This window comes from Podarcis erhardii, assembly GCF_964252035.2.
Source record: "Podarcis erhardii genome assembly, chromosome: 15".
NCBI lineage: Eukaryota > Metazoa > Chordata > Lepidosauria > Squamata > Lacertidae > Podarcis > Podarcis erhardii.
The window spans coordinates 32,339,099-32,350,437 of NC_138505.1; the positions used below are offsets into that span (position 1 = coordinate 32,339,099).

General features: G+C 43.8%; 1 long non-coding RNA gene across 1 annotated transcript; it reads left to right on the plus strand.

Annotated features, from left to right (window-relative positions):
* The first annotated feature begins 7,511 nt into the window (after positions 1 to 7,511).
* Positions 7,512 to 11,101, plus strand: LOC309330964. Its single transcript, XR_014151670.1, has 2 exons — positions 7,512 to 9,324; positions 9,828 to 11,101. It is a non-coding gene; the product is annotated as an uncharacterized lncRNA (long non-coding RNA).
* The last annotated feature ends 238 nt before the right edge of the window (positions 11,102 to 11,339 follow it).

An 11,339-nucleotide genomic window follows, 5' to 3' on the forward strand; every position in this document is an offset into this window, starting at 1 on the left:
CAACCGTGCAGGATTCCTCTGGAATGACAAGATCACTTGCCCAGCTTTCCTCCATCTCAACCACGCAGGATTCCTCTGGAATGACAAGATCACTTGCCCAGCTTTCCTCCATCTCAACCACGCAGGATTCCTCTGGAATGACAAGATCACTTGCCCAGCTTTCCTCCATCTCAACCGTGCAGGATTCCTCTGGAATGACAAGATCACTTGCACAGCTTTCCTCCATCTCAACCACGCAGGATTCCTCCGGAATGACAATATCACTTGCCCAGCTTTCCTCCATCTTAACTGCGCAGGATTCCTCTGGAATGACAAGATCACTTGCCCAGCTTTCCTCCATCTCAACCACGCAGGATTCCTCTGGAATGACAAGATCACTTGCACAGATTTCCTCCATCTCAACCACGCAGGATTCCTCCGGAATGACAAGATCACTTGCCCAGCTTTCCTCCATCTTAACTGCGCAGGATTCCTCTGGAATGACAAGATCACTTGCAGAGCTTTCCTCCATCTCAACTGCGCAGGATTCCTCTGGAATGACAAGATTCTCCGCATGGGTTTCCTCCATCTCCACTGCGGAGGATTTCTCTTGAATTACCAGGTCTAGCAGAGAACCACACTTCGAACAAATAGTTAGACTCTCGCTTTTCACTGCACTTCCTGGGGTAATCACTACTACAGTTGCTATTTGAGATGTATCTGTTGCGGTGGTCCTGATGCAACATCTCTCCATCCCAACCAATGCTGCACTCAGCAGCTGGAAACCCGCAGCGATATAGCCTAGATAAATAGAAGGTCCAATATGCTGCTCACTGGGAATTTGAGGCAATTCAAAAGCTTCTGGGAAGACAATTTCCTCATTTTGTAAGACAGCAGACATGTTCCATGTCACGGAAATCAGGACGAGTATCCCTGCAACTAAGTTCAGGAGAGCTGCAAGCCTAAAAAAGGTTGACACAAAATCCTTATGTTTTCTGGGCTTGAAAACATTGTACAAGGCAAACGAAATTAATCCTAGGGCCGCTGAATTCATAATGGAAGCTAGGGCCATTAAATCCTGTGCAATAAAAAATTCCATTGGGAGGGTTGGATGTTGCTCATTGAGATTTTCACAATGCCAAAAAGACTTGCCGTCGTTAGAATGGTCTTTCCAAAAACAGACCTGCCAGATTCCTATCCAGATGTTTCCAGACCCTATTCCTTTGATGTTGTCCACACGCCACACTCGCCAGTTGACAATGGCTGTTGAGGCAATGCACATCGGCAAGGCCAAAATATCCATTAGGAATGCGGATAATTGCAGGCCGGAAACTAATCTCAGCCACCTGACCACCAGGGAGCCTTCTTTCACCTGCAGGGGGGATTTGGAGAGAAGGGGAGCAGGGGAGACCTTGGCAGACATCCTGGAAACAAAAGAGAAGACAACATGCAGTGAGAGAGGGACTAACAAGCATGTCTAGTCATTGAAGGACATCCTCCCTCCCGCATTCTTCCTTCCATGCACAGAAAGAAGCAGCAAATAAAGAGTTCCTGCTCTCTCCCACCCCCTAGTTAGGTATAGACATCTGATCCAGAGAAGCTGACACTCATACTTTCTTCCAGCACACTGCTACTGATTTAATATACTCTTGCATTGTTCCTGTGAAGATGGCCAGAACCTCAGCAACCTGTTGTGGATGGGAAGCTGCTCATGATTCGCTGTTCTGCTACCTGCTACTGCAGCTATCCTTTTCCACTGAGCATAAACACACCTGATGGCATAGTGAGGAATGTTTAATCCATAAACTTACGTGAAATGCCTTCCTCAGCTAGAGTCTAGCGTGCCAGGAACAGAGCAGATATTTGCTAGGTGCTCCTGAGCCTCAAGAAGACTGAGCTGTTGGCCACTGAGCTGACGTTCGCCTGAGCAGCCAGCCAGCCACAGCAGCAACTGCTCTGCAGAATTCTTAGGTCAGTTACAGGCCAGTTAGAATCCTGACAACAACACAAATCATAACTCCAGGGTACTGGTCATTTGGAACATCAGGAAAGTGGGAAATGGGAGGGAACTCAGTTCCCTTCTTTCCCAATGCAGAGTGTCTATTCCAGGACACTGCGCAGTTAAAACGCGTTCTTCCTGAAGTCGGATTCAGAGCAGTTCCAGCAATAAAAATGGTGATACAGTGTGTGTATCTCAGTACAGATTTGTTTGATGGGCCTGAATGCATTTCATAAAGGATCTCCATGTACAAGAAAGGCTAATAGCATGAGGCCCTGAACCATAAGAATTTCCTTGGCAAAATTATTGAAGACTCCTTACAAACCTATCATTCTTCTTCCCCATCCCATCTGGTTTGGACATTATAGTAAGGGAGAAGATCTTAGCTCTTTTCCTTTGCACTGGGACCACATGGAATTTGTGCCATGGGACCCCATCACTCACACCAATACAGGCAATACCATTTTCAGAACCTAGGTGTCCATGATTTAAAATCGCTTTCCTAAGACACTTCCATCAAAATATTTGTGTTGCTTTCTTTCTGTTCCTTTCTGTGTTGATGCTCCGAATGTGAGCCAGCCTCACTGCGCAGCGATCCCTCTTGCTGTTCTGGCTTCTGGGATAGCTGTGCAGCCTGCATTCGCTCCATAAGACGCACACACATTTCCCCTTACTTTTTAGGAGGGAAAAAGTGAGTCTTATAGAGCAAAAAATATGGTAATTCCTGAATCTAGGTTACAGGTCACAGGCTCACACCCTGTTCATATCTTGAATGTGCCCTTAAGACAGGATTTGTGAGGACAGGATTTGTGAGGAAAGACAATGGGGAGGTTTCCCACTTTGACCTTGCAGAGAAATATTTGAGGTCAATTTGTTCAGGAACTCTTCTGTGGGGTTTCAGACATGTGGTTTATATATACAGTTATGAATATATATATATATATATATATATATATATATATATATATATGAGACCTTAAAATTCTTATTATTATTTATTGAATTTATATATTGAAAATTAGAGAACACTTTATTCTTTCCTGTGATGAAGAACAATTGCACTTGAAACTCATTATGTTACAATACATTTAGTGGAGTGTTTTTCAAATAAGTTGGTCTTCAGCACCTTGGACTTGGCTCCCTTTTGGTGTTGTTGTTTAGGCTGAGTTTTGGTTGCTGGTTTTTGCTAAATTGATTCATCCCCATCTCCTTTTTACAGCATGGAGCAACCAAGTGCTTGATTAACAGTTACAAGGACTAAATAAACTGCACCACAGAAACCAGGCAATGTTCACTGGCATTCATCAAATGAGTCAAGTGGAAAATACCATGTGTATATACCATGGGTAGAATATATGAAAGAGCTAGAATTTATGTTTTAAGATGACCCATGACCTTTTGGTTCTGAAACAATAAATCCACAGCCTCCCCAAATGGGGTATTGAAATTGTCATCTTAACAACTAATAATTTGTTGCCTTTTAATTTGCCGCTTGAGGCAATCCACCTCATGACAGAACCAGCCCTGACTTGTGTTTACAGCCAACTATTCCTGCACTCTCAAATTCATGCCTCTTGTGCTACAAAATGTGGCCAGTAGAGAGCATCGTAATCCTCTCAAATAAATTGTCATGCATCTATTGAAATGGACTTATGCCTCAATAAATGTAGTATGGTACAGTCCTAACCATATCTACTCAGAAGTCCTTTTGGGGTTTACTCCCAGGTTAAGAGATGCTTGGATTGCCTTGGTCATTTTTGCAATAATAAAAAAAAAGGTGGGCTGGATATAAGTAGGAGAGAAAGGAATACATTAGCATTCATTTAGAATGCTTTGGGACACTTACATAGCAGAGGCCATGCCCTTCCTCTCAATTTCTAATGAAACCTTCATGATCCATCAAGAGAGGACTGTTAGTTCCAGTTCATATAATTGCTACGCAGCTTAGCTCAGAGAGAGATGTAGCGTTTATACTTTGCAGGGAAAAGGTCCCAAGTTGTCTCTGGCACCTCCATATAAGAGTGGGGCGAGCCAGTGTGGTGTAGTGGTTAAGAGTGGTGGACTCGTAATCCACCCTAAACCCTACACTTAACCCTAACTACTCCCCTATGTAAAAAATAAAAATATACAGAATATATACAGAATATGCACAGTTGTGCACAAAAAATAAATAAATATTAAAACAAAGAACAGGAGACAAGACTTGCTTTGAATGGCAGCCTCAGAGAGAGCTACACCTTTTGTGGCAAGGAGGGCATCCCAAAGATTCATGACCTAAGATCTGCAGCAAGGGACTCTCTTCTGTCTCTGATAGAACTGCTAGCTGAGGGCTCAGAATGCTTGCCTTCTCTCCATCTCTCAACTACCTCCATTCTGGTTAACATATTGAGTGCTTACGTTCTGTGTACTCTGATACACAGATCAAGAACAAGTTCTGCGAGGAACTAGACCAGGATGTCAGGAGCCTGCAAACACCTTCTTGGTAGTGGTGCCCGCCCTGTGGAATGCCCTCCCAGCAGATGTCACAAACATGGAATGCTCTACCAAGGCAAAACACTCAGTGTGCTAGAGACATCTTCAATCTCGGGTCACTGGCACCAGCTGGACTGGATTGTCACCAGGCGATTGCACTGAACTGTGTTGGGAGCCAGTGTAGTGTAGTAGTTAAGAGCGATAGTCTCGTAATCTGGTGAACCGGGTTTGCATCCCCGCTCTTCCACATGCAGCTGCTGGGTGATCTTGGGGTAGTCACACTTCTTTGAAGTCTCTCAGCCTCACTCACCTCACAGAGTGTTTGTTGTGGGGGAGGAAGGGAAAAGAGATTGTTAGCTGCTATGAGACTCCTTAGGGTAGTGATAAAGCGGGATATTAAATCCAAACTCCTCCTCCTCCTCCTCTTCTTCTTCTTCTTCTTCCTGCCACACGGAGCTACCACAGCACTGACTGCGACATGGTCACTCCCTGGTGGTGAGCAAAGAGGACCTGTAGCCAATCTAAGGTTCTGCACTTTGGCAGGAAGAACCAGCTGCACCAATATAAGTTGAGGGACACTGGTTTGCTGGTAGGGAAAAGGATCTAGGGATCTTAGTGGACCACAAGCTTAACATGAGTCAACCTGAGAGTGATGCAGCAGCAAAAAATGCTAATTCTCTTTCAGGCTGCAACAACAAAGGTGTCCAGATGAATGGAAGACAATAAGACAATGAAATTCAAGACAGTAACAATTTATTGTGCATTTATTCATAATCCATTATTTTATTTATTTTTATTCCATTCTCTTCCAGTTCTTTTTCTTCTTGACACGTGGAGTTACACAGAGAGTAGATCATATATCTTAAGGAACGGAAAAGCCCAAAATTCCGTGAAATCTTTTGAGGCATTGAGACAAAATAATGTTAACAATTTTCGGTTCTCTCTGTCCCCTGCTCTGTCTTTTGCCAAAACAAAGGTGCCAACCCTGTGCCCGCAAGTTGTTGAGGCTTCCCACTTTCCCCTAGGGCGTATCCTCTGAGGTCCTGCAGGAGGAAAGAGCATTTCAGAGTCAGGGGCCAACCTGGGCCAAAGCGGCCCCCACCACAGAGTCCCTGGCACTTCTGGACCATGAGGGGTTGCCATCTTTGGTCTTGGACCAAATTGGGGGCCAAACAGGCTCTGTGCCGCAGAAATGGGGCAGTCCGTTGGGTAAGGGATGGGGGGGCAATAAGGGATGGGGGGGCAATGAGGTGGAGGGGAGGTGGAGGGGTGGCCATGTAACAGACGGAGGCAAGGTTACACCAAGAACATAATAATGCCCACTTCTAAACCTATCCATGCCTGATGAGACAATACCACTGTACATCAATGTACACCTAGAGGATTGTGTAATAATTGCAGCGGAAGCTCCACTAACCTCTATACACTAGCAAATTTTAAAAAGGAGGGTGAGGCTGGACCAAAAAAAAGGGGTGGGGTGGGATTTATTCGATTTATTTGTAAGAGTATTTCTATGCCAGTATATCATAAAATGTCAGGGCAGTTCTACAATGTTAAAACATAAGACACAATTTATAAAAAATACAAATAACAATTATGTTCAGTTTCTGTTAATTGATTCTCATGAAAACTTGCAGATGCTGGCTTCACACAATTAACTCAAGGCAGTGTCAATTTACTCTTGGCAGAAAGCCAAGGTCTGCTTGACCTAGAAACTACTTACTCTGATTGGTTAACGACCAGCACTCAACTCTGTTATCTAGGAATGCTAGCACAGTTTGGTGTTAGGTGTGTTAGGAGTAGGAGTGCTGTGTAAGGTTGAGAGAGAGAGAGAGAGAGAGAGAGAGAAAGGATTTATTTTACTTTGTTTTGTATGCAGAAACTCTGCTGGTTTCTTTTTCCTTTTAATAAATCCTGTAAATAGTTATTCTGAGTCTAGCTGACTAGTCATTTCCACCTCAATTAGCTTCTTCGCTGTGCAGGAAAACTCTGCTACGTTTGGGCTAAAGCCATTAGAGCTATGCCTGACACGTCAAAGTTCCAAGAGGTTATGGGTATTGTGCTGCCAGCCTGAGTTGTGGTGGTGTCAGCATCAACGGTGTTGGTTCCAGTAGTTCCGGAAGTTTTTGTTCCTGTTGGTGCAGCAGATGGACACTGGCTGGTTCCTGACTGTTGTGAGCTGGTGACGCAGTGGACACAAGGACAACAGTTGCAGCGTGTGAGTGCTGGGTTGCTGTGGTTCCTGTTCTCTCTCTCGGTGGTCGTGAGTAGCTGGTTCCAGGTTCCAGGGACATCGCTCTCAAGATGGCCTCTCAACCAGTTCAGATGGCTTTTGAGCGTCTGAATGACTCCAATTACTTGCTGTGGTCGGAACGCATGCAGGCAGTGCTGCAGAGGGATCATCTCTGGCAAGTGGTGAGTAAGTTTCCTGCGAAGCCTGATGATGAAGACCTCGATAAAGACCAAAGAGCAAGGGCCACAATTGTTTTGGGGCTGGAAGATTCCCAGTTGCCGTATGTGAGGGGAATCAAGACAGCTAGAGGTGTGTGGCTAGCACTTAAAGAACTTCATGTGCGTGAGACAGCGGTTTCCAAGCTGTTCATTCGCAAGGCATTGTACAAGGCAATGTTACAGCCTGGGGTTACAATGCAGGAACACCTACACAATTTACAGTTAAAGTTTGCTGCGCTACAGGAAAGAGACTGTGCGTTAGACCAGCAGGAGAAGGTGGCTATTATTTTGAGTTCTCTCCCGGGAAGCTGGGATAATTTAGTTTTGTCTCTAGAAGGCATACAGGAGCATGATTTATCAGTCAGTTACGTTACTGGGCGTTTGATTGAAGAATGGCAGAAGAGGCAAGAAAGGTCGTTTGCTGCAGAGGCTTCTACAGGCGGGCGGTTTGGAGGGAGTTCTCATGCCGTGCCAGAGTTGAAGCAAAAGCAGCGTACCGGTGAGGAGACAGCGTTTGCTGTTAGGCGTTGTTTCCAATGTGGGTCTTCAGCGCATCTAAAACGACAATGTCCAGAGTTGGTCAAGTCTCAGTGGCCGGTGCAAGAGCAGAGACGAGGTCAGCAGCAGCAGCAGCAGCGTAAAAAGAAATTCTTCAAACGAAAACAGTCGGCTCAGCTGGTGACCGCCGAGGTCAAGATTGCTGATGAGAAACAAACTGTCTGGGTGGTTGATTCGGGAGCGTCTCGGCACATCGTAAATTCAGATGAATTGTTTGTTTCCAAGAACTCAGCACAGCGCAGCCAGGTGGCCCTAGCAGACGGAAGTACTTCCGAAGTGATTTCAGGGGGTGCAGTTTTTGTTCCTTGTTTTCGTGAATGCCTGCAAAATGTACTTTGTGTGCCTTCATTAAGGAGCAATCTGATGTCTGTAGATTGTTTGCTAAAAGCTGGGTTTAAAGTGTATTTTGAAGGAGACAGTTGCATTATTAAGAAGGCTGGTGAGATTTTAGGCACTGCTAAGTCAGAGGGAGGCTTGTTTTGGCTTAAAGCAGGATCTCAAGTTGCAGCAGTAGTCAGTAAATCTCAGCCTGCAGTGAATAACAAAGCTATACATGACAACTGTGTGCACTTATTGCATAGGAAAATGGGGCATGCTTGCTGGAAAAGTGTACTAAAAATGTCTGAATTGGCTGATGGGGGTAATTTAAAGAGTTGTAATAAGTACCTTGATTGTAATGTCTGTAAAAAGGTTAAAACCCACAGAGTCTCTTACCCCAGAAGTGACAGAGTTAGTGAGTCACCGCTACAGCTGGTTCACATGGACGTAATTGGTCCATTTGCTGTAAGCAGGGGTGGATCGCGTTTTTTATTAACAATTGTGGATGACGCCACACGTTACTCTTGGGTTTTCCCCATGAAGAATAAGGGTGACGTGTTCACTAAGTTTAAAGGCTGGGTGGCATCTGTGGAAAGATTTCTGTCCATTAAACTCAGAAGGATTCAGACGGACAGAGGTGGCGAATTTATGTCAAATGCTTTTAGAGATTGGTTACAAAAGCGTGGCATTGGGCATAGAAAAACGAACGCTTTTTCCCCAGAGGAGAATGGCGTTGCAGAGCGAAAACACAGATCTTTACAAGATATGATGTTTGCCATGCTTGATGATGCTGATTTGCCCATGTCTTATTGGGGGGGAGAGCATGCTCACCGCGTGTTATCTCCAAAATAGGCTCTTTCATCAAACAATAGGTACAACTCCGTACTTTAAATTGTTTCAGAAAAAACCCAAAATTGACCATTTGCATGTGTTTGGATCAAAAGCCTGGGTATTAATTCCAAAACAAATGAGAAAGAAGGGAGATCCTAAGACCAAACAGTTAGTGTTTGTGGGTTACCAGGAGCTGGGAAAAGGTTTCCGCTTTGCTGAAGGGACAAATGGCATTGTGATCTCCAGGAATGCCACTTTTTGTGAACATAGTGGCTGGGAGAGACTACATGCCAATACTGAGGTTTGGTTTGAACCTTCCCAGGAGCTTCATGACTCTGAAGGTAAACATAGAGAATCAGAGTCTGAGGGGGAGGAAAGTTCAGATAAGAGCTCTCAAGAAAGTGAAATTAGCCAGAGACCAGTTGCTAAGCAACAAAAGAGAGATCGTAGTTCTGAGGAGGAAAGTGGGTCAGAAGAAAAATTTTCTCCCAGAAGATCTAAAAGACAAAACAAAGGAGTGCCTCCGGTGCGTTTTTCTCCAGATACTGCAAATGTGTTTAGTGTAATTGCAGAGCCCAAGAGTTTTCAGGAGGTGTTAAAGTTACCAAAAGAGGAGGCAGAGCTCTGGAAACAGGCAATGGAAGAAGAGATGTCCTCTCTGAATGAGCACAAGGTCTTTACACCAGTAGCAGCGCCTGAGGGGGCAAAGATTGTAGGCTGCAGGTGGATGTACAAACTTAAACCTCTGGTGACAGGAAAGTACAAATACAAAGCTCGTTTAGTGGCTCAAGGATACTCTCAGAGGCCTGGAAAAGATTATGATGAGACTTTTTCCCCTACTGCTAAGGGGGACAGTGTAAGGTTGATTCTAATGCTTGGAGCAAAGAGAAAACTCCTGTTAAACCATTTTGATATCCAGACTGCATATTTACATGCATCAATATCAGAAGACCTGTATCTAGCCGAACCGCCTGGTTATGAGACAGGTTCCAATAGAGTGTTGAAATTAAACAAAGCTTTATATGGTCTCAAACAGGCGGCAAGATCTTGGAACAAATGTTTCCATGAGGCCTTAGTGTCATTTGGTTTCAAGCAGAGTACAGCTGACAATTGCGTTTATGTACGTGGTACAGGCAGTGATCAAGAGTTTTGTCTGATTTATGTAGATGATGTATTGTATGCTTGCAAAACAGATAAACAAACTAAAAGGTTTGCCAAGCAATTGTCCAGCAAGTTCAAAATGAAGGACTTAGGCCCGGTTAGGACATATCTAGGGTTGGAAGTGTGCTGGGCCCAAGATGGCAGCTGCCTAATTAGTCAGCAGAACAAAGTTAAACAACTACTGACTACATACAGGATGCAGGATTGCAAAGGGGCAGTGGTGCCTATGGATCCAGGTTTCATAAAAACACTTCATATAGATGAGAGTCCTGAATTTGAACATCCTGATATATATCATTCTGCAATTGGAAGTTTATTGTATCTAGCACAGTGGTCCAGACCTGATATTAGCTATGCAGTAGGCATATTGAGTAGATTGGTCTCAAAACCCACACTAAATGCCTGGAAAGGGGTAAAACAAGTTCTGAGATACCTCAAACAGACAATTGGCTATATGTTACAATTAAATTCTTCAGAGGATGAAATGTTGAGTTGCTTCTGTGACAGTGACTGGGGAAATTTGCCAGATAGAAAATCTGTCACAGGACTAGTCATAATGGTCGGTGGAGCTTTAATCAGCTGGCGGTCACGCAAGCAAGACGTTGTAAGTGTGTCATCAACAGAATCCGAGTACGCCGCATTGAGTGAATTGTGCAACGAGGTGATTTATTTCAAGCATTTGTTAGCAGATTTAAATGTAAATTGTGGAGAACCAATACAAGTTTACATTGATAATCAGGCTTGTATAACCTTAAGTAAAACAGAGGGTTTCAAATCACGTTCCAAACATATCTCTGTAAAATACCAAAATGTACGTTGCTGTGTACAAGACAATATAATCACATGTACTTATGTACCAAGTGAAGAAAATGTAGCAGATGTATTAACTAAACCATTGGCAAAGATAAAGAACAAGCAAATGTGCAAGGGTTTAGGTTTGCTGGAAAAACAATCTCCTACATAGGTGTTATTTGATGTTAATTGTCCAGCAGAATCTGTGAGGGGGTGTTCAGTTTCTGTTAATTGATTCTCATGAAAACTTGCAGATGCTGGCTTCACACAATTAACTCAAGGCAGTGTCAATTTACTCTTGGCAGAAAGCCAAGGTCTGCTTGACCTAGAAACTACTTACTCTGATTGGTTAACGACCAGCACTCAACTCTGTTATCTAGGAATGCTAGCACAGTTTGGTGTTAGGTGTGTTAGGAGTAGGAGTGCTGTGTAAGGTTGAGAGAGAGAGAGAGAGAGAGAGAAAGGATTTATTTTACTTTGTTTTGTATGCAGAAACTCTGCTGGTTTCTTTTTCCTTTTAATAAATCCTGTAAATAGTTATTCTGAGTCTAGCTGACTAGTCATTTCCACCTCAATTAGCTTCTTCGCTGTGCAGGAAAACTCTGCTACGTTTGGGCTAAAGCCATTAGAGCTATGCCTGACACTTCAAAGTTCCAAGAAATTAAAGTGACTGGCTAATAAAAAATAAAAATTAAACAACTGCAAAGGCATGTCAGCATAAAAGGATCTTTAAGAGAAGCTTGAAAGTCAAAAGCAAGGAAGCCTGTCAAAGCTCTTT